Source organism: Anser anser (genome assembly GCF_964211835.1).
Source record: "Anser anser genome assembly, chromosome: 15".
NCBI lineage: Eukaryota > Metazoa > Chordata > Aves > Anseriformes > Anatidae > Anser > Anser anser.
In genome coordinates, this window is record NC_139736.1 from 19,193,375 (window position 1) to 19,213,180 (window position 19,806).

Here is a 19,806-nt window from a genome sequence, read left to right on the forward strand (position 1 = left end):
CAGGGGGATTTTAAAGTTTATAATGAATTTTCACTCCCAGTGGCAGGTGACAGATTCTACTCCCGAGTAGATGAATGCGGTTGTAGGGGCTAGGCTAATTAGGAATGCGGTTTTAACAGCGCGGGTGGTGGCTTGTGGGGTGTTTTTAAAGTTTTTAAATAGAAATGGCAGGATGATTGGGGTTAGGAGGATTGTCAGCGTGAGTAGTGTGAGGGAGTTGATTAGTAGTGTGGGGTTCACTACTTTTACTTGGATTTGCACCAAGATGGGTGGTTCCTAAGACCAGTGGATTGCTGTTATCCTTTAAAAGTAAGGGGGCTGAGGTTTTAGGCTCAGATGTAAGAGTTAGCAGCTCTTGTTGGTTAAACCCTCCCCTCGGCAGGTAAGAAGGTTTGAACTTCTATTCTTAGAATCACAGTCTAATGTTTGGTTTAAACTATACTTGCATGAGGGGATTCCGGAGATCAGTTCGGGTTTGAGGATTAGGAGGAATATTGGGATAATGTGGAGTGTTATGAGCAGGTGTTCTCGCGTGGTTGAGTTTTGCATAGATGTGATGTGGGAGGGGATTGAGCCTCGTTGGGTCATTAGTAGTATGAATAAGGTGTAGGAGGCGGTTAGTAGGGTTGCGATTCCTGTTAGGATGATCGTGAAGGCAGATCAGTTGAATAAGGTGATTATAATGGTTAGCTCTGCTATGAGGTTTGTTGTTGGGGGTAAGGCTATGTTTGTTAGATTGGCCAGCAATCATCAGGTAGCTATGAGTGGTAGGAGAGGTTGTAGGCCTCGTGTGAGTAGTAGAATTCGGCTGTGCGTACGTTCATAGTTTGTGTTGGCTAGGCAGAATAGTATGGAGGAAGTTAGTCCATGGGAAATTATTAGGATCATTGCCCCTGAGAATGATCAGTGGGTTTGGATTATTCCTGCGGCGATAACTAGGCCTATGTGGCTAACGGATGAATAAGCGATTAGTGATTTTAGGTCTGTCTGTCGTAGGCAGATTGAGCTAGTCATTAGGGCGCCTCATAGGGCCAGGGTTAGGAAGGGGTAGTGCAGGAGGTTGGACAGTGGGCCCATAAATAGAGTGACTCGTATAATTCCGTATCCTCCTAGCTTTAGTAGTAGGGCGGCGAGGAGTATTGAGCCTGCGATGGGTGCTTCTACGTGGGCTTTTGGCAGTCAGAGGTGTAGGCCGTATAGTGGGGCTTTTACTATGAATGCTATGAGCAGTGCTAGACCTGATAGTATTCCTGTCCATGAGGTGGATAGGGTTGGGTGGGTTAGTTGTAGGGTTGGCAGGTGCAGGGTGCCAATTTTCACGTATAGGTGTATGATTGTGATTAGCAGGGGTAGAGAGCTTACTAGCGTGTAGAATAGCAGGTAGATGCCAGCGCTTAGGCGTTCTGGTTGGTTCCCCCATCGGGTGATTAAGATTAGGGTGGGAATGAGGGTTGCTTCAAATGAGATGTAAAATAGTGCTAGTTCTGTGGTGGAAAAGGCTAGTAGGATGAATGGCTGGACTGCGACTAAGGTTGAGATAAAGATTCGTTTGCGTTGTAGGGGTTCTTGTTGCAGGTGGTTTTGGCTTGCTATGATTATGAGTGGGAGTAGTCAGCAGGATAGTACTAGGAGGGGGGATGAGATTTGGTCAATTCCTGTTCAGTTGGATAAAAATTTGTAGGGGTAGTAGGTTGGGATTAATCACTGTAGGCTTAGGGCAGCGATTAGGAGGCTGTATAAGGTGGTGTTAGTCCATAGAAATTTTGGTGGAGACAGCAGGGCTGTTGGAAGAAGTATGATTGTGGGTAGGATGATTTTTAGCATTGCAGGAGGTTTAGGTTGTGTAGATGGTCGGAGCCATGTGTGCGGGTGGAGGCTACTAGGATGGCCAGGCCTGTGCCCGCCTCACACGCTGAGAAGGTTAGCATGAGAATTGGTACCATGGTGAATGAGGAGACTTGGTTTTCGATGGATCATATTGATAGGCCTACGAATATCGATAATATTATGCTTTCAAGGCATAGTAGGGCGGATACTAGGTGGGTTCGGTGGAAGGCTAGTCCTAGTCCGCTGAAAATGAAGGCTGAGTAGAAGCTTAAATGTAGGGGCGACATAACAAAGTTACAGGGTTGGCTGTAATCTGCTGGGTCGAAACCAGCTATCTTTTTGGTTAGACTAACTTTCTGTTATTCTGCTCATTCTAGGCCCCCTTGAATTCACTCGTAGGCCAGTCCGAGTGTTAGGAGAAGGAGGATCGCTACAGTTCAGGTGAGGGTCATTAGGGGGGATTGGAGTTGGACGGCTCATGGCAGGGGGAGTAGGAGGGCGATTTCTAGGTCGAATAGGACGAACAGGATGGCTACTGAGGAAGAATCGGACTGAGAATGGTAATCGAGCAGATCCAAGTGGGTCGAATCCACATTCGTACGGTGAGAGTTTCTCTGAGTCGGGGTTTATTTGGGCGAGTCAGAAGTTTAATGCGGTTAGGGCGGCGCTTAGGATTGATGATAGGGCGAATATGAACATGAGTGCGTTCATTGCTCTCCTCTGGGTTTATACCAGATTCTAGAGATTGGAAGTCAATTGTAATTAATATACTAGAAGAGCAAGATCCTCATCAGTAGATGGTTATGTAGAGGAATAGTCAGATGACGTCTACGAAGTGTCAGTATCAGGCTGCTGCCTCGAATCCGAAGTGGTGGTCTGATGTAAAGTGGAACTTGATCAGTCGGAAGAGGCAGACGGTCAGGAAGGAGGATCCGATGATTACGTGGAGTCCGTGGAATCCAGTGGCAACGAAGAAGGTAGATCCGTAGACGCTATCGGCGATTGAGAATGGGGCTTCGTGGTATTCTATTGCTTGTAGGGCTGTGAAGTAGAATCCCAGGAGGATCGTTAGGGTTAGGGCGTGGATGGCGTGTTTTCGGTTTCCTTCTGTGATGCTGTGATGGGCTCACGTTACGGTAACGCCTGAGGCTAGTAGGATGGCTGTGTTTAGTAGGGGGACTTCTATCGGGTTGAGTGGTTTAATTCCTGTTGGGGGTCATTGGCCTCCTAGTTCTGGGGTTGGGGCCAGGCTCGAGTGGAAGAACGCTCAGAAGAACCCTAAGAAGAAGAATGCTTCGGATGTGATGAAAAGGATTATGCCGTATCGTAGGCCTTTTTGGACTGTGGGAGTGTGATGGCCTTGGAAGGTGCTTTCTCGTACAATGTCTCGTCATCATTGGAGTATTACTAGGAGTATTGAGATGAGGCCTAGGGTTAGTAGTATGGATGAGTTGTAGTGGAATCACATGATTAATCCTGAGGTTGTGAGTAGGGCGGCGGCTGCCCCGAAGATTGGTCAAGGGCTTGGGTCAACTATGTGGTATGAGTGTGCTTGGTGTGCCATTAGATGTTTTCTTGTAAGTATAGGCTTAGAAGGAGCACGAAGACGTAGGCCTGGATTATGGCTACTGCTACTTCTAGGATGGTTAGGAGTAGTAGGATGATTATTGTTAGGATGGATACTGCAGGAAGGGTGGGTATTAATGCAATGGAGGCTGTAGAGATGAGTTGGATGAGTAAGTGTCCTGCTGTAAGGTTGGCTGTAAGGCGGACTCCGAGGGCTAGGGGGCGGATTAGTAGGCTGGTTGTTTCGATCAGGATTAGTGCGGGGATTAGGGGTGTAGGGGTACCTTCGGGTAATAGGTGGGCTAAAGAGGCTGATGGTTGGTTTCGTAGGCCTGTTAGTAGTGTGGCGAGCCATAGTGGGAAGGCTAGGGCTATGTTCATAGATAGTTGGGTGGTTGGGGTGAATGTATATGGAAGGAGGCCTAGAAGGTTGATTGTAAGAAGTATGATTATTAGGGATGTAAATATTATGGCTCATTTGTGGCCATTTTTGTTGAGTGGGACTATTAGTTGTTTTGTGATTAGGTGAAGGAGTCATGTTTGGATAGTAGAAAGGCGGTTGTTGATTCATCGGTTGTTTGGGGACGGGAATAGTAGGGCTGGGAAGAGTAGGGATAGTAGGATTAAGGGGATGCCAAATAGATTGGGGCTGGAAAATTGGTCAAAGAAGCTTAGGTTCATGGTCAGGATCATGGTGTGGGTTTGGTAGTGAGGGAGGTCTTATTTGATGGGGGGTTGGTTGTGGTGAAGGCTAGTAGTTTTGGTTGGATGAGGAGTGCTAGGGTTAATCAGGTTATAATTATGATTGAAAATCATGGTGCGGGGTTAAGCTGTGGCATATCATTAAGGAGGGGGAAGTCCCTCTTTGGCTAGCTTAAAAGGCTAGTGCTGTTGCATAGCTTCTTAATGATTAGGATGATGATAGAAGGGACGATCAGGCCTCGAAATGTGGGAGTGGGGTTGATTCTACTACAATGGGTATGTAGCTGTGATTAGCCCCGCAAATTTCTGAGCATTGTCCGTAAAAAATCCCAGGCCGGGTGGTAATGAATGAAGTTTGGTTTAGTCGGCCTGGGATTGCGTCTGTTTTAACTCCGAGCGTTGGGACTGCTCAGGAGTGGAGTACGTCTCCTGCAGTAATGATCACGCGGATGGGGGATTCTATTGGGATAACTACGCGGTGGTCAACTTCTAGCAGTCGGAAGTGGCCGTTGGGTAAGTCTGGGGTGGGCACTATGTAGGAGTCGAATGATAGGTCTTTGAAGTCTGTGTATTCGTAGCTTCAGTATCATTGGTGGCCGATGGCTTTTAGGGTGAGGTCTGGTTCGTCGATTTCGTCCATTATGTAGAGGATTTGTAGGGATGGGAGGGCGAGGAGTACCAGGACGATAGCAGGTAGGATTGTCCAGATCAGCTCTACTTCTTGGGCGTCTACAGCATTGGACGAGAGTTTTTCTGTTAGTATGTGGGCTAAAAGGTAGAGAACTAGGCTGCAGATAGCTAGGGCAACGATTAGGGCGTGGTCGTGGAATTCAACGAGTTCTTCTATGATGGGTGATGAGGCGTCTTGGAATCCTAGTTGGGAGGGGTTGGCCACATGAGATGTACAGGATTTTTACCTGTGATTTAGTCTTGACAAGGCTATGTAATTGGTTTACTAACGTCTCATAAGAAAGAAGCATGAGCGGTTAATGCAGTTGGCTTGAAACCAGCATGTGAGGGTTCGATTCCTTCCTTTCTTGTACTTGGACGAAGGCCGGTTCCTCGAAAGTATGGTATGGGGGAGGGCAGCCGTGGATTCATTCAACGTTTGTGGTAGTTAGTTCTGGTTGTAGGACTTTTCGTTTGGCCGGAAAGGCTTCTCAGATGATGAATATTAGTATGATTACGGCTACTATTGAGATTAGGGAGCCGATGGAGGAAATGGTGTTTCATAGTGTGTAGGCGTCGGGATAGTCCGAGTATCGTCGGGGTATTCCTGCTAGGCCTAGAAAGTGCTGGGGGAAGAACGTTAGGTTTACTCTTGTAAATATTACCCCGAAGTGGGCTTTTGCTCATGTTTGGTGTAGGGTAAACCCAGTGAGTAGTGGGAATCAGTGAGTAAATCCTGCTAGAATGGCAAAGACGGCGCCTATGGATAGGACGTAGTGGAAGTGGGCAACTACGTAGTACGTGTCGTGCAGGGCGATGTCTAGGGAAGAGTTTGCAAGAACGATTCCTGTTAATCCTCCGATGGTAAATAGGAAGATAAATCCTAGAGCTCATAGTATTGGGGGGGTCTCATTTGATTGTTCCTCCGTGCAGGGTGGCTAGTCAGCTAAATACTTTGATTCCGGTAGGGATGGCAATGATTATAGTGGCTGATGTAAAGTAGGCTCGGGTATCAACGTCTATTCCTACTGTAAACATGTGGTGAGCTCAGACGATGAATCCTAGGAAGCCGATGGATAGTATGGCTCAGACTATTCCCATGTAGCCGAAGGGCTCCTTTTTGCCTGAGTAGTACGTGACTACGTGTGAGATGATTCCGAACCCCGGTAGGATCAGAATATAGACTTCTGGGTGTCCGAAGAATCAGAATAGGTGTTGGTACAGGATTGGGTCTCCTCCTCCAGCGGGGTCGAAGAATGTGGTGTTTAGGTTTCGATCAGTTAGTAATATTGTAATACCGGCGGCGAGTACGGGGAGTGATAGAAGGAGTAGGATGGCGGTAATTAGTACGGATCAGACAAATAGTGGGGTTTGGTATTGTGAGAGTGCGGGGGGTTTTATGTTGATGGCTGTGGTGATAAAGTTGACGGCCCCAAGGATGGAGGAGATACCGGCTAAGTGGAGTGAGAAGATAGCCAGGTCTACTGAAGCTCCGGCGTGGGCAAGGTTACCTGCTAGGGGAGGGTAGACAGTTCAGCCTGTGCCGGCGCCAGCTTCTACAGTGGATGAGGCTAGTAGGAGGAGGAATGATGGGGGGAGGAGTCAAAAGCTTATGTTGTTTATTCGCGGGAATGCTATGTCGGGGGCACCGATTATGAGGGGGACTACTCAGTTGCCGAATCCTCCGATCATGAGCGGATGCAGTGCAGTGAGTCCAGAGAGTGCACTGGCACCACTGGGCATGCAGTGCAGTGAGTCCAGAGAGTGCACTGGCACCACTGGGGATGCACTTCAGTGACTCCAGAGAGTGCACTGGCACCACTGGGGATGCAGTGCAGTGAGTCCAAAGACTTCACTGGCAAAACTGGGGATGCAGTGCAGTGAGTCCAGAGAGTGCACTGGCACCACCGGGGCTGCAGTGCAGTGAGTCCAGAGAGTGCACTGGCACCACTGGGGATGCACTGCAGTGAGTCCAGAGAGTGCACTGGCACCACTGGTGATGCAGTACAGTGAGTCCAGAGAGTGCACTGGCACCACTGGGGATGCACTGCAGTGAGTCCAGAGAGTGCACTGGCACCACTGGGGATGCACTACAGTGAGTCCAGAGATTGCACTGGCACCACTGGGGATGCAGTGCAGTGAGTCCAGAGAGTGCACTGGCACCACTGGGGATGCAGTGCAGTGAGTCCAGAGAGTGCACTGGCACAACTGGGGATGCACTTCAGTGAGTCCAGAGAGTGCACTGACACGACTGGGGATGAAGTGCAGTGAGTCCAGAGAGTGCACTGGCACCACTGGGGATGCAGTGCAGTGAGTCCAGAGATTGCACTGGCACCACTGGGGATGCAGTGCTGTGACTCCAGAGAGCGCACTGGCACCACTGTGGATGCAGTGCAGTGAGTGCAGAGAGTGCACTGGCACCACTGGGGATGCACTTCAGTGAGTCCAGAGAGTGCACTGGCACCACTGGGGATGGAGTGCAGTGAGTCCAGAGAGTGCACTGGCACCACTGGGGATGCAGTGCAGTGAGTCCAGAGAGTGCACTGGCACCACTGGTGATGCAGTGCAGTGAGTCCAGAGAGTGCACTGGCACCACTGGGGATGCAGTGCAGTGAGTCCAGAGAGTGCACTGGCACCACTGGGGATGCACTGCAGTGAGTCCAGCGAGTGCACTGGCACCACTGGGGATGCAGTGCTGTGACTCCAGAGAGCGCACTGGCACCACTGGGGATGCAGTGCAGTGAGTGCAGAGAGTGGACTGGCACCACTGGGGATGCACTTCAGTGAGTTCAGAGAGTGCACTGGCACCACTGGGGATGGGTTTCAAGCCAACTGCATTAACCGCTCATGCTTCTTTCTTATGAGACGTTAGTAAACCAATTACATAGCCTTGTCAAGACTAAATCACAGGTAAAAATCCTGTACATCTCATGTGGCCAACCACTCCCAACTAGGATTCCAAGAACCAGGAGGTTCGGTGAAAATAGGGCTAGTGCTATTAGAGGGGTGATTATTAGGGTAAGCCCTAAGCTGTCTTTAATGGAGAAGTATGGGTGGAATGGGATTTTGTCGCAGTCTGATACGATTCCTAGTGGGTTATTTGAGCCTGATTCGTGTAGGAAGGTTAGGTGGACTAGGGTGATTCCTGCAATTAGGAAGGGCAGTAGGAAGTGGATGGCGAAGAATCGGGTTAAGGTTGGATTGTCTACTGAGAATCCTCCTCAGGCTCATTCTACTAGAGTTTGCCCAATGTACGGGATGGCTGAGAATAGGTTGGTGATTACGGTGGCCCCTCAGAATGACATTTGTCCTCATGGTAGGACATACCCTACGAAGGCAGTTGCTATTAGGGTGAGTAGGAGGATTACTCCTGTGTTTCAGGTTTCTTTGTATAGGTAGGAGCCGTAGTAGAGGCCTCGTCCGATGTGTAAGTAGATGCAGATAAAGAAGAGCGAAGCACCGTTGGCGTGGAGGTTGCGGATGAGCCATCCGTACTGGACGTCTCGGCATGTGTGAGCTACTGAGGAGAAGGCGAGTGAAGTGTCTGCGGTGTAGTGTATGGCTAGTAGCAGGCCTGTTAGGATTTGTGTGGCTAAGCAGATGGCTAGAAGGGAGCCGAAGTTTCATCAGGCAGAGATGTTGGAGGGGGCGGGTAGGTCGATTAGGGAGTTGTTGATTATTTTTAGTAGGGGATGGGATTTGCGGATGTTAGGGGCCATTAGTGAGTCTGTGTGTTATTAGGATTATTACCAGGATGGAGAGGGCGAAGGATCCTAGGTAGGCCTTAATTAGCCCTGTGTGTATTGAGGTTGCGGCTTTGCTTGCGGCTACTTGTAGTTCAGCAAGGCCCTCTGGCCCTATTTTTTTGAGTCAGGAGAGGTCGATCAAGTGTAGGGCAATGTTTTGTCCCTTTTCTAGTAGGTTTTTGGAGAAGAATCGGTGTACTAGGGGGTTGAAGTACCCTAATGCAGAGGAGAAGTTTATGAGGGGGTTTGGTTTGGGGTGAGTGAGGGTGTGTGTTATGTTCGATAGTTCTAGGGCTAGGATGATTCCTAGGATTGTTATGAGGATGGCAGCAGTTTTGGTGATAAGGGGTATGGTTATTGGGGGGGTTTTGGTTGGTGTGATGAAAGAGGTAATGATTATTCCTGCTGTAATGCTGCCTAGGGCGAGTCGGGTTAGGGGGGCGGTGATTAGTGGGTTGTTTTCGTTTATTGATACTATTGGGGGGATTCGGGTTTGTCCAGCTTGGACTAGGATGGTTATGCGGATGCTGTAGGTTGCGGTGAATGCTGTGGCTATAAGGGTTAGGAGTAGGGCTCAAGTATTTAGGTATGATGTGTTTAAGCTTTCGATGATGAGGTCTTTTGAGTAGAATCCGGCTAGGAATGGGGTTCCTATCAGCGCCAGGTTTCCGATGGTTAGGCAGGAAGTAGTGACTGGGAGTATTTTCTGTAGGCCTCCTATCTTTCGGATATCTTGTTCTCCGTTTAGGTTGTGGATGATAGACCCTGAGCATAGGAATAGTATGGCTTTAAAGAAGGCATGGGTTGAGATGTGTAGGAAGGCTAGTTGTGGGAGGTTTAGTCCGATAGTGACTATTATTAGTCCTAGTTGGCTGGATGTTGAGAAAGCAATGATTTTTTTGATGTCATTTTGGGTTAGGGCGCATGTGGCAGCGAATAGGGTTGATAGAGCACCTAGGCATAGGCAGGCAGTTAGGGCTGTCTGGTTGGTGGCTAGCAGGGGGTGCATGCGGATGAGCAGGAAGATTCCGGCTACTACTATGGTACTGGAGTGCAGTAGGGCTGATACTGGGGTGGGGCCTTCTATTGCTGCGGGCAGTCATGGGTGGAGTCCAAATTGGGCGGATTTTCCTGCGGCTGCGAGGATTAATCCTATGAGGGGGAGGATTGGGGTTTGGTGGGGGTGTACGGCTTGTTGGATCTCTCAGGTGTTGAATGTTGAAGCTAGTCATGCTATGCTCAGGATCAGTCCGACGTCTCCGATTCGGTTGTAGATTACGGCTCGTAGGGCGGCGGTGTTGGCATCTGCTCGGCCTTGTCATCAGCCGATGAGAAGGAAGGACATGATTCGTACTCCTTCCCAGCCTACGAATAGGAGGAATATGTTGTTTGCGGTTGTTAGGAGGAGTATGGCGACTAGGAATGTCAGTAGGTAGGTGAAAAATTTTGTTACGTATGGCTCTGAGGCCATGTATCATATGGCGAATTGTAGGATTGATCATGTTACAAATAGGGCGATTGGAAGAAATGTTATTGAGTATTGGTCTATTTTTAGGCTCAGGGGGATTTTAAAGTTTATAATGAATTTTCACTCCCAGTGGCAGGTGACAGATTCTACTCCCGAGTAGATGAATGCGGTTGTAGGGGCTAGGCTAATTAGGAATGCGGTTTTAACAGCGCGGGTGGTGGCTTGTGGGGTGTTTTTAAAGTTTTTAAATAGAAATGGCAGGATGATTGGGGTTAGGAGGATTGTCAGCGTGAGTAGTGTGAGGGAGTTGATTAGTAGTGTGGGGTTCACTACTTTTACTTGGATTTGCACCAAGATGGGTGGTTCCTAAGACCAGTGGATTGCTGTTATCCTTTAAAAGTAAGGGGGCTGAGGTTTTAGGCTCAGATGTAAGAGTTAGCAGCTCTTGTTGGTTAAACCCTCCCCTCGGCAGGTAAGAAGGTTTGAACTTCTATTCTTAGAATCACAGTCTAATGTTTGGTTTAAACTATACTTGCATGAGGGGATTCCGGAGATCAGTTCGGGTTTGAGGATTAGGAGGAATATTGGGATAATGTGGAGTGTTATGAGCAGGTGTTCTCGCGTGGTTGAGTTTTGCATAGATGTGATGTGGGAGGGGATTGAGCCTCGTTGGGTCATTAGTAGTATGAATAAGGTGTAGGAGGCGGTTAGTAGGGTTGCGATTCCTGTTAGGATGATCGTGAAGGCAGATCAGTTGAATAAGGTGATTATAATGGTTAGCTCTGCTATGAGGTTTGTTGTTGGGGGTAAGGCTATGTTTGTTAGATTGGCCAGCAATCATCAGGTAGCTATGAGTGGTAGGAGAGGTTGTAGGCCTCGTGTGAGTAGTAGAATTCGGCTGTGCGTACGTTCATAGTTTGTGTTGGCTAGGCAGAATAGTATGGAGGAAGTTAGTCCATGGGAAATTATTAGGATCATTGCCCCTGAGAATGATCAGTGGGTTTGGATTATTCCTGCGGCGATAACTAGGCCTATGTGGCTAACGGATGAATAAGCGATTAGTGATTTTAGGTCTGTCTGTCGTAGGCAGATTGAGCTAGTCATTAGGGCGCCTCATAGGGCCAGGGTTAGGAAGGGGTAGTGCAGGAGGTTGGACAGTGGGCCCATAAATAGAGTGACTCGTATAATTCCGTATCCTCCTAGCTTTAGTAGTAGGGCGGCGAGGAGTATTGAGCCTGCGATGGGTGCTTCTACGTGGGCTTTTGGCAGTCAGAGGTGTAGGCCGTATAGTGGGGCTTTTACTATGAATGCTATGAGCAGTGCTAGACCTGATAGTATTCCTGTCCATGAGGTGGATAGGGTTGGGTGGGTTAGTTGTAGGGTTGGCAGGTGCAGGGTGCCAATTTTCACGTATAGGTGTATGATTGTGATTAGCAGGGGTAGAGAGCTTACTAGCGTGTAGAATAGCAGGTAGATGCCAGCGCTTAGGCGTTCTGGTTGGTTCCCCCATCGGGTGATTAAGATTAGGGTGGGAATGAGGGTTGCTTCAAATGAGATGTAAAATAGTGCTAGTTCTGTGGTGGAAAAGGCTAGTAGGATGAATGGCTGGACTGCGACTAAGGTTGAGATAAAGATTCGTTTGCGTTGTAGGGGTTCTTGTTGCAGGTGGTTTTGGCTTGCTATGATTATGAGTGGGAGTAGTCAGCAGGATAGTACTAGGAGGGGGGATGAGATTTGGTCAATTCCTGTTCAGTTGGATAAAAATTTGTAGGGGTAGTAGGTTGGGATTAATCACTGTAGGCTTAGGGCAGCGATTAGGAGGCTGTATAAGGTGGTGTTAGTCCATAGAAATTTTGGTGGAGACAGCAGGGCTGTTGGAAGAAGTATGATTGTGGGTAGGATGATTTTTAGCATTGCAGGAGGTTTAGGTTGTGTAGATGGTCGGAGCCATGTGTGCGGGTGGAGGCTACTAGGATGGCCAGGCCTGTGCCCGCCTCACACGCTGAGAAGGTTAGCATGAGAATTGGTACCATGGTGAATGAGGAGACTTGGTTTTCGATGGATCATATTGATAGGCCTACGAATATCGATAATATTATGCTTTCAAGGCATAGTAGGGCGGATACTAGGTGGGTTCGGTGGAAGGCTAGTCCTAGTCCGCTGAAAATGAAGGCTGAGTAGAAGCTTAAATGTAGGGGCGACATAACAAAGTTACAGGGTTGGCTGTAATCTGCTGGGTCGAAACCAGCTATCTTTTTGGTTAGACTAACTTTCTGTTATTCTGCTCATTCTAGGCCCCCTTGAATTCACTCGTAGGCCAGTCCGAGTGTTAGGAGAAGGAGGATCGCTACAGTTCAGGTGAGGGTCATTAGGGGGGATTGGAGTTGGACGGCTCATGGCAGGGGGAGTAGGAGGGCGATTTCTAGGTCGAATAGGACGAACAGGATGGCTACTGAGGAAGAATCGGACTGAGAATGGTAATCGAGCAGATCCAAGTGGGTCGAATCCACATTCGTACGGTGAGAGTTTCTCTGAGTCGGGGTTTATTTGGGCGAGTCAGAAGTTTAATGCGGTTAGGGCGGCGCTTAGGATTGATGATAGGGCGAATATGAACATGAGTGCGTTCATTGCTCTCCTCTGGGTTTATACCAGATTCTAGAGATTGGAAGTCAATTGTAATTAATATACTAGAAGAGCAAGATCCTCATCAGTAGATGGTTATGTAGAGGAATAGTCAGATGACGTCTACGAAGTGTCAGTATCAGGCTGCTGCCTCGAATCCGAAGTGGTGGTCTGATGTAAAGTGGAACTTGATCAGTCGGAAGAGGCAGACGGTCAGGAAGGAGGATCCGATGATTACGTGGAGTCCGTGGAATCCAGTGGCAACGAAGAAGGTAGATCCGTAGACGCTATCGGCGATTGAGAATGGGGCTTCGTGGTATTCTATTGCTTGTAGGGCTGTGAAGTAGAATCCCAGGAGGATCGTTAGGGTTAGGGCGTGGATGGCGTGTTTTCGGTTTCCTTCTGTGATGCTGTGATGGGCTCACGTTACGGTAACGCCTGAGGCTAGTAGGATGGCTGTGTTTAGTAGGGGGACTTCTATCGGGTTGAGTGGTTTAATTCCTGTTGGGGGTCATTGGCCTCCTAGTTCTGGGGTTGGGGCCAGGCTCGAGTGGAAGAACGCTCAGAAGAACCCTAAGAAGAAGAATGCTTCGGATGTGATGAAAAGGATTATGCCGTATCGTAGGCCTTTTTGGACTGTGGGAGTGTGATGGCCTTGGAAGGTGCTTTCTCGTACAATGTCTCGTCATCATTGGAGTATTACTAGGAGTATTGAGATGAGGCCTAGGGTTAGTAGTATGGATGAGTTGTAGTGGAATCACATGATTAATCCTGAGGTTGTGAGTAGGGCGGCGGCTGCCCCGAAGATTGGTCAAGGGCTTGGGTCAACTATGTGGTATGAGTGTGCTTGGTGTGCCATTAGATGTTTTCTTGTAAGTATAGGCTTAGAAGGAGCACGAAGACGTAGGCCTGGATTATGGCTACTGCTACTTCTAGGATGGTTAGGAGTAGTAGGATGATTATTGTTAGGATGGATACTGCAGGAAGGGTGGGTATTAATGCAATGGAGGCTGTAGAGATGAGTTGGATGAGTAAGTGTCCTGCTGTAAGGTTGGCTGTAAGGCGGACTCCGAGGGCTAGGGGGCGGATTAGTAGGCTGGTTGTTTCGATCAGGATTAGTGCGGGGATTAGGGGTGTAGGGGTACCTTCGGGTAATAGGTGGGCTAAAGAGGCTGATGGTTGGTTTCGTAGGCCTGTTAGTAGTGTGGCGAGCCATAGTGGGAAGGCTAGGGCTATGTTCATAGATAGTTGGGTGGTTGGGGTGAATGTATATGGAAGGAGGCCTAGAAGGTTGATTGTAAGAAGTATGATTATTAGGGATGTAAATATTATGGCTCATTTGTGGCCATTTTTGTTGAGTGGGACTATTAGTTGTTTTGTGATTAGGTGAAGGAGTCATGTTTGGATAGTAGAAAGGCGGTTGTTGATTCATCGGTTGTTTGGGGACGGGAATAGTAGGGCTGGGAAGAGTAGGGATAGTAGGATTAAGGGGATGCCGAATAGATTGGGGCTGGAAAATTGGTCAAAGAAGCTTAGGTTCATGGTCAGGATCATGGTGTGGGTTTGGTAGTGAGGGAGGTCTTATTTGATGGGGGGTTGGTTGTGGTGAAGGCTAGTAGTTTTGGTTGGATGAGGAGTGCTAGGGTTAATCAGGTTATAATTATGATTGAAAATCATGGTGCGGGGTTAAGCTGTGGCATATCATTAAGGAGGGGGAAGTCCCTCTTTGGCTAGCTTAAAAGGCTAGTGCTGTTGCATAGCTTCTTAATGATTAGGATGATGATAGAAGGGACGATCAGGCCTCGAAATGTGGGAGTGGGGTTGATTCTACTACAATGGGTATGTAGCTGTGATTAGCCCCGCAAATTTCTGAGCATTGTCCGTAAAAAATCCCAGGCCGGGTGGTAATGAATGAAGTTTGGTTTAGTCGGCCTGGGATTGCGTCTGTTTTAACTCCGAGCGTTGGGACTGCTCAGGAGTGGAGTACGTCTCCTGCAGTAATGATCACGCGGATGGGGGATTCTATTGGGATAACTACGCGGTGGTCAACTTCTAGCAGTCGGAAGTGGCCGTTGGGTAAGTCTGGGGTGGGCACTATGTAGGAGTCGAATGATAGGTCTTTGAAGTCTGTGTATTCGTAGCTTCAGTATCATTGGTGGCCGATGGCTTTTAGGGTGAGGTCTGGTTCGTCGATTTCGTCCATTATGTAGAGGATTTGTAGGGATGGGAGGGCGAGGAGTACCAGGACGATAGCAGGTAGGATTGTCCAGATCAGCTCTACTTCTTGGGCGTCTACAGCATTGGACGAGAGTTTTTCTGTTAGTATGTGGGCTAAAAGGTAGAGAACTAGGCTGCAGATAGCTAGGGCAACGATTAGGGCGTGGTCGTGGAATTCAACGAGTTCTTCTATGATGGGTGATGAGGCGTCTTGGAATCCTAGTTGGGAGTGGTTGGCCACATGAGATGTACAGGATTTTTACCTGTGATTTAGTCTTGACAAGGCTATGTAATTGGTTTACTAACGTCTCATAAGAAAGAAGCATGAGCGGTTAATGCAGTTGGCTTGAAACCAGCATGTGAGGGTTCGATTCCTTCCTTTCTTGTACTTGGACGAAGGCCGGTTCCTCGAAAGTATGGTATGGGGGAGGGCAGCCGTGGATTCATTCAACGTTTGTGGTAGTTAGTTCTGGTTGTAGGACTTTTCGTTTGGCCGGAAAGGCTTCTCAGATGATGAATATTAGTATGATTACGGCTACTATTGAGATTAGGGAGCCGATGGAGGAAATGGTGTTTCATAGTGTGTAGGCGTCGGGATAGTCCGAGTATCGTCGGGGTATTCCTGCTAGGCCTAGAAAGTGCTGGGGGAAGAACGTTAGGTTTACTCTTGTAAATATTACCCCGAAGTGGGCTTTTGCTCATGTTTGGTGTAGGGTAAACCCAGTGAGTAGTGGGAATCAGTGAGTAAATCCTGCTAGAATGGCAAAGACGGCGCCTATGGATAGGACGTAGTGGAAGTGGGCAACTACGTAGTACGTGTCGTGCAGGGCGATGTCTAGGGAAGAGTTTGCAAGAACGATTCCTGTTAATCCTCCGATGGTAAATAGGAAGATAAATCCTAGAGCTCATAGTATTGGGGGGGTCTCATTTGATTGTTCCTCCGTGCAGGGTGGCTAGTCAGCTAAATACTTTGATTCCGGTAGGGATGGCAATGATTATAGTGGCTGATGTAAAGTAGGCTCGGGTATCAACGTCTATTCCTACTGTAAACATGTGGTGAGCTCAGACGATGAATCCTAGGAAGCCGATGGATAGTATGGCTCAGACTATTCCCATGTAGCCGAAGGGCTCCTTTTTGCCTGAGTAGTACGTGACTACGTGTGAGATGATTCCGAACCCCGGTAGGATCAGAATATAGACTTCTGGGTGTCCGAAGAATCAGAATAGGTGTTGGTACAGGATTGGGTCTCCTCCTCCAGCGGGGTCGAAGAATGTGGTGTTTAGGTTTCGATCAGTTAGTAATATTGTAATACCGGCGGCGAGTACGGGGAGTGATAGAAGGAGTAGGATGGCGGTAATTAGTACGGATCAGACAAATAGTGGGGTTTGGTATTGTGAGAGTGCGGGGGGTTTTATGTTGATGGCTGTGGTGATAAAGTTGATGGCCCCAAGGATGGAGGAGATACCGGCTAAGTGGAGTGAGAAGATAGCCAGGTCTACTGAAGCTCCGGCGTGGGCAAGGTTACCTGCTAGGGGAGGGTAGACAGTTCAGCCTGTGCCGGCGCCAGCTTCTACAGTGGATGAGGCTAGTAGGAGGAGGAATGATGGGGGGAGGAGTCAAAAGCTTATGTTGTTTATTCGCGGGAATGCTATGTCGGGGGCACCGATTATGAGGGGGACTAATCAGTTGCCGAATCCTCCGATCATGATGGGTATGACTATAAAGAAGCTTATTACAAAGGCGTGAGCAGTAACGATTACATTGTAAATTTGGTCGTCGCCTAGGAGAGTTCCTGGTTGTCCTAGTTCTGCGCGGATTAATAGGCTGAGTGCGGTGCCGACTATTCCTGCTCATGCCCCGAAGATGAGGTACAGGGTGCCAATATCCTTATGGTTAGTGGAAAATAGTCATCGGTTGATGAAGGTGACGGGTAAGATGGCTGAGTGTTGAAGCGTTAGGCTGTAGTCCTTTTTACAGAGGTTTAATTCCTCTTCTTATCGGCTCTGTAGTGAAATTCATGTTGAGTTGCAAGCTCATCGATGCGCACTAGGGTGCGTCAGGGTCTTTGTAGGCAGAAGCCAATTGGTTTAGGCATTTAGCTGTTAACTAGAGTTTTGTGGGATCGAAGCCCATCTGTCTAGGGAGGCTTTAGCTTAATTAAAGCGTCTGACTTGCATTCAGAAGATACAGGTTAATATTCTGTAAGTCTTAATGTGCAGAAACTAAGAGGGTTTAACTCTTATTTAAGGCTTTGAAGGCCTTCGGTTTGGGGTGTTATCCTAAGTTTCTAGACAATGGCATGTATTATTGGGGACAGGGGAAGTAAGAGGATTGATAGTGAGGCAAGGACCGCAGTAGGTGTGCTTGGGGCTTTGCTAGTGTATCATTGTTTTATGTGGTTAGAGGAGTTGGGGGGAAGGGTAATTGTTGAGTGGTATGCGAGGCGTAGGTAGAAGAAGAGGCTGAGCAGTGATAGCATGGCAATTGCCATGGCTGCTGGTGTTATTTCCTGTTTAGTTAGTTCTTGGATGATAAGTCACTTTGGTATAAAGCCTGTTAATGGGGGGAGGCCTGCTAGGGATAAAAGTACTAGTATTAGGGTGGCGTTTAGCACTGGGGTTTTTGTTCATGAGGTTGTGATCATGGATAGGTTAAGGGCTTTGATTTTGTTAAGGGCTAGGAATACGGCTGATGTTATGATTGTGTATAGGTAGAAGGTAAGTAAGGCCAATTTGGGGCTGTAAACTAGGATGATGGCGATTCAGCCTAAGTGGGAGATGGACGAGAAGGCTAGGATTTTGCGTGTTTGTGTTTGGTTCAGTCCTATTCAGCCTCCTAGTGCTGTTGAGGCTAGGGCCATGGCGGTGAGTAGAGCTGGGTCGAGGGATTTGGATGTTAGTAGGAGCAGGGTTAGTGGGGGGAATTTTATGAGGGTCGAGAGTAGCAGGGCTGTTATTAGTGGCGATCCTTGTAGTACTTCTGGGAATCAGAAGTGAAATGGCACTAGGCCCAGTTTAATAGCGATTGCTGCTGTCAGTAGTAGACAGGAGGTTGGGTGGTTTATTTGTGTGATGTCTCATTGGCCGGTGACTCAGGCATTGGTTATGCTAGAGAATAGGACCAGGGCGGAAGCAGCTGCTTGGGTTAGGAAGTATTTCGTTGCGGCTTCTACTGCTCGTGGGTGGTGGGATTTGGCAATTAGGGGAATGATGGCTAGTGCGTTGATCTCCAGTCCTGTCCAGGCCAGAACTCAGTGGTTGCTGGAAATTGTGATTGTGGTGCCCAAGATGAGGCTGAAGGTTATGATTGGGGTCGCGTAAGGGTTCATTAGTAGAGGAGGGGGTTAAACCATCATTTTCGGGGTATGGGCCCGATAGCTTGATTAGCTGACTCTACTAGAAAATAATATAAGGGAAGTATGGAGAATTTTGATTTCTCTTGTGTGGGTTCAATTCCTACTTTTCTAAGGTCAACAGGAAATGAGAGGGCTGTTATACCTCTATGTTCACTTTATCATAGTGACCCTTTGTAGTTCAGGCACATTTCCTTATGTAAGGAGGTAGGCCTGCATAGCAGATAGGTATGCTGATGTGTCAGAGGCACAGAGCTAGTGTGAGGGGTAGGAAGTTTTTTCATAGTAGGTGCATTAGTTGGTCATATCGGAATCGTGGGTATGAAGCTCGGACCCATAAGAAACCAGAAGATAGTAGGAGGACTTTTGTGGCTAGGATGACGGGGAATAGTTCTGTGGGTGGCCCTAGGGCGCTTGGGTTTAGGAATATGATGGCTGTAAGTGTATTTATTAGCATAATGTTCGCATATTCAGCTAGGAAGAATAAGGCGAAGGGTCCTGCGGCGTATTCAACGTTAAACCCTGAGACTAGCTCAGATTCACCCTCTGTGAGGTCAAAAGGAGCTCGGTTTGTCTCTGCTAGGGTGGATACGTATCATATTATTGCTAGGGGTCATGAGGAGAAAATGAAGTATAGAGGCTCCTGTGCGACGGCAAAGGAGCTGAGTGTGTAGCTTCCGCTTAGTATGATTATTGATAGCAGGATTATGGCCAGTGTCACTTCGTATGAAATGGTCTGTGCTACTGCCCGTAGGGCTCCGATTAGTGCGTATTTTGAGTTCGAGGCTCAGCCTGATCATAGGACTGAGTAGACGGCTAGGCTTGACATGGCTATTAGGAAGAGAACTCCGAGGTTTAGATCTGCTAGGGGAAATGGGAGTGGTAGTGGTGCTCAAGTGGTGAGGGCTAGGACAAGGGCTAGTATTGGTATCAGAATGAATAGAAGTGGGGAAGAGGTAGAGGGTCGGATGGGCTCTTTGGTAAATAGTTTCAGTCCGTCCGCAAATGGTTGAAGTAGGCCAAAAGGCCCGACAACGTTAGGGCCTTTGCGGGATTGTATGTAGCTTAGGATTTTCCGTTCTACTAGGGTTAGGAAGGCTACGGCAATCAGGATTGGGATGATGTATAGGAGGGATATAACGAGGCAGCTTAGTGTTGTTATTTGAATCATGGGTGAAGCTAGGGAGAGGATTTGAACCTCTGGGGAAAGGGCTTAAGCCTTCTGCACTTGCCGGGCTCTGCCACTCTAGCTGGTCCTTTTCTAGGATTGAAAGTGGTGGGGGAAGGCCCTCTTCACGGTTTAGTTGGTTTCACTGCTTAGAGGGGGGGGGCGTGCTTGTGGTATTGGCCCCACTTTCCCGGTCCTTTCGTACTGGGGAGAGTGTGTCATAGATAGAAACCGACCTGGATTGCTCCGGTCTGAACTCAGATCACGTAGGACTGTTAATCGTTGAACAAACGAACCCTTAATAGCGGCTGCACCATTAGGATGTCCTGATCCAACATCGAGGTCGTAAACCCCCCTGTCGATATGGGCTCTTGAGGGGGATTGCGCTGTTATCCCTGGGGTAGCTTGGTCCATTAATCAATTATATTGGGTCTGGTCACTGTTAGCACTTTGAGGGGTAGCTCTAGG

At 48.2% G+C, this 19,806-nt stretch overlaps 1 long non-coding RNA gene across 1 annotated transcript in view; it reads right to left on the reverse strand.

Moving 5' to 3' along the window:
• Positions 1-18,073, reverse strand: part of LOC310882080 — a 150,157-nt gene extending 132,084 nt beyond the window's left edge. Inside the window, exon 1 of the long non-coding RNA XR_014572803.1 lies at positions 17,585-18,073. This is a non-coding gene — a long non-coding RNA (uncharacterized lncRNA). The remainder of the gene's footprint in view (positions 1-17,584) is intronic.
• Positions 18,074-19,806: the final 1,733 nt, after the last annotated feature.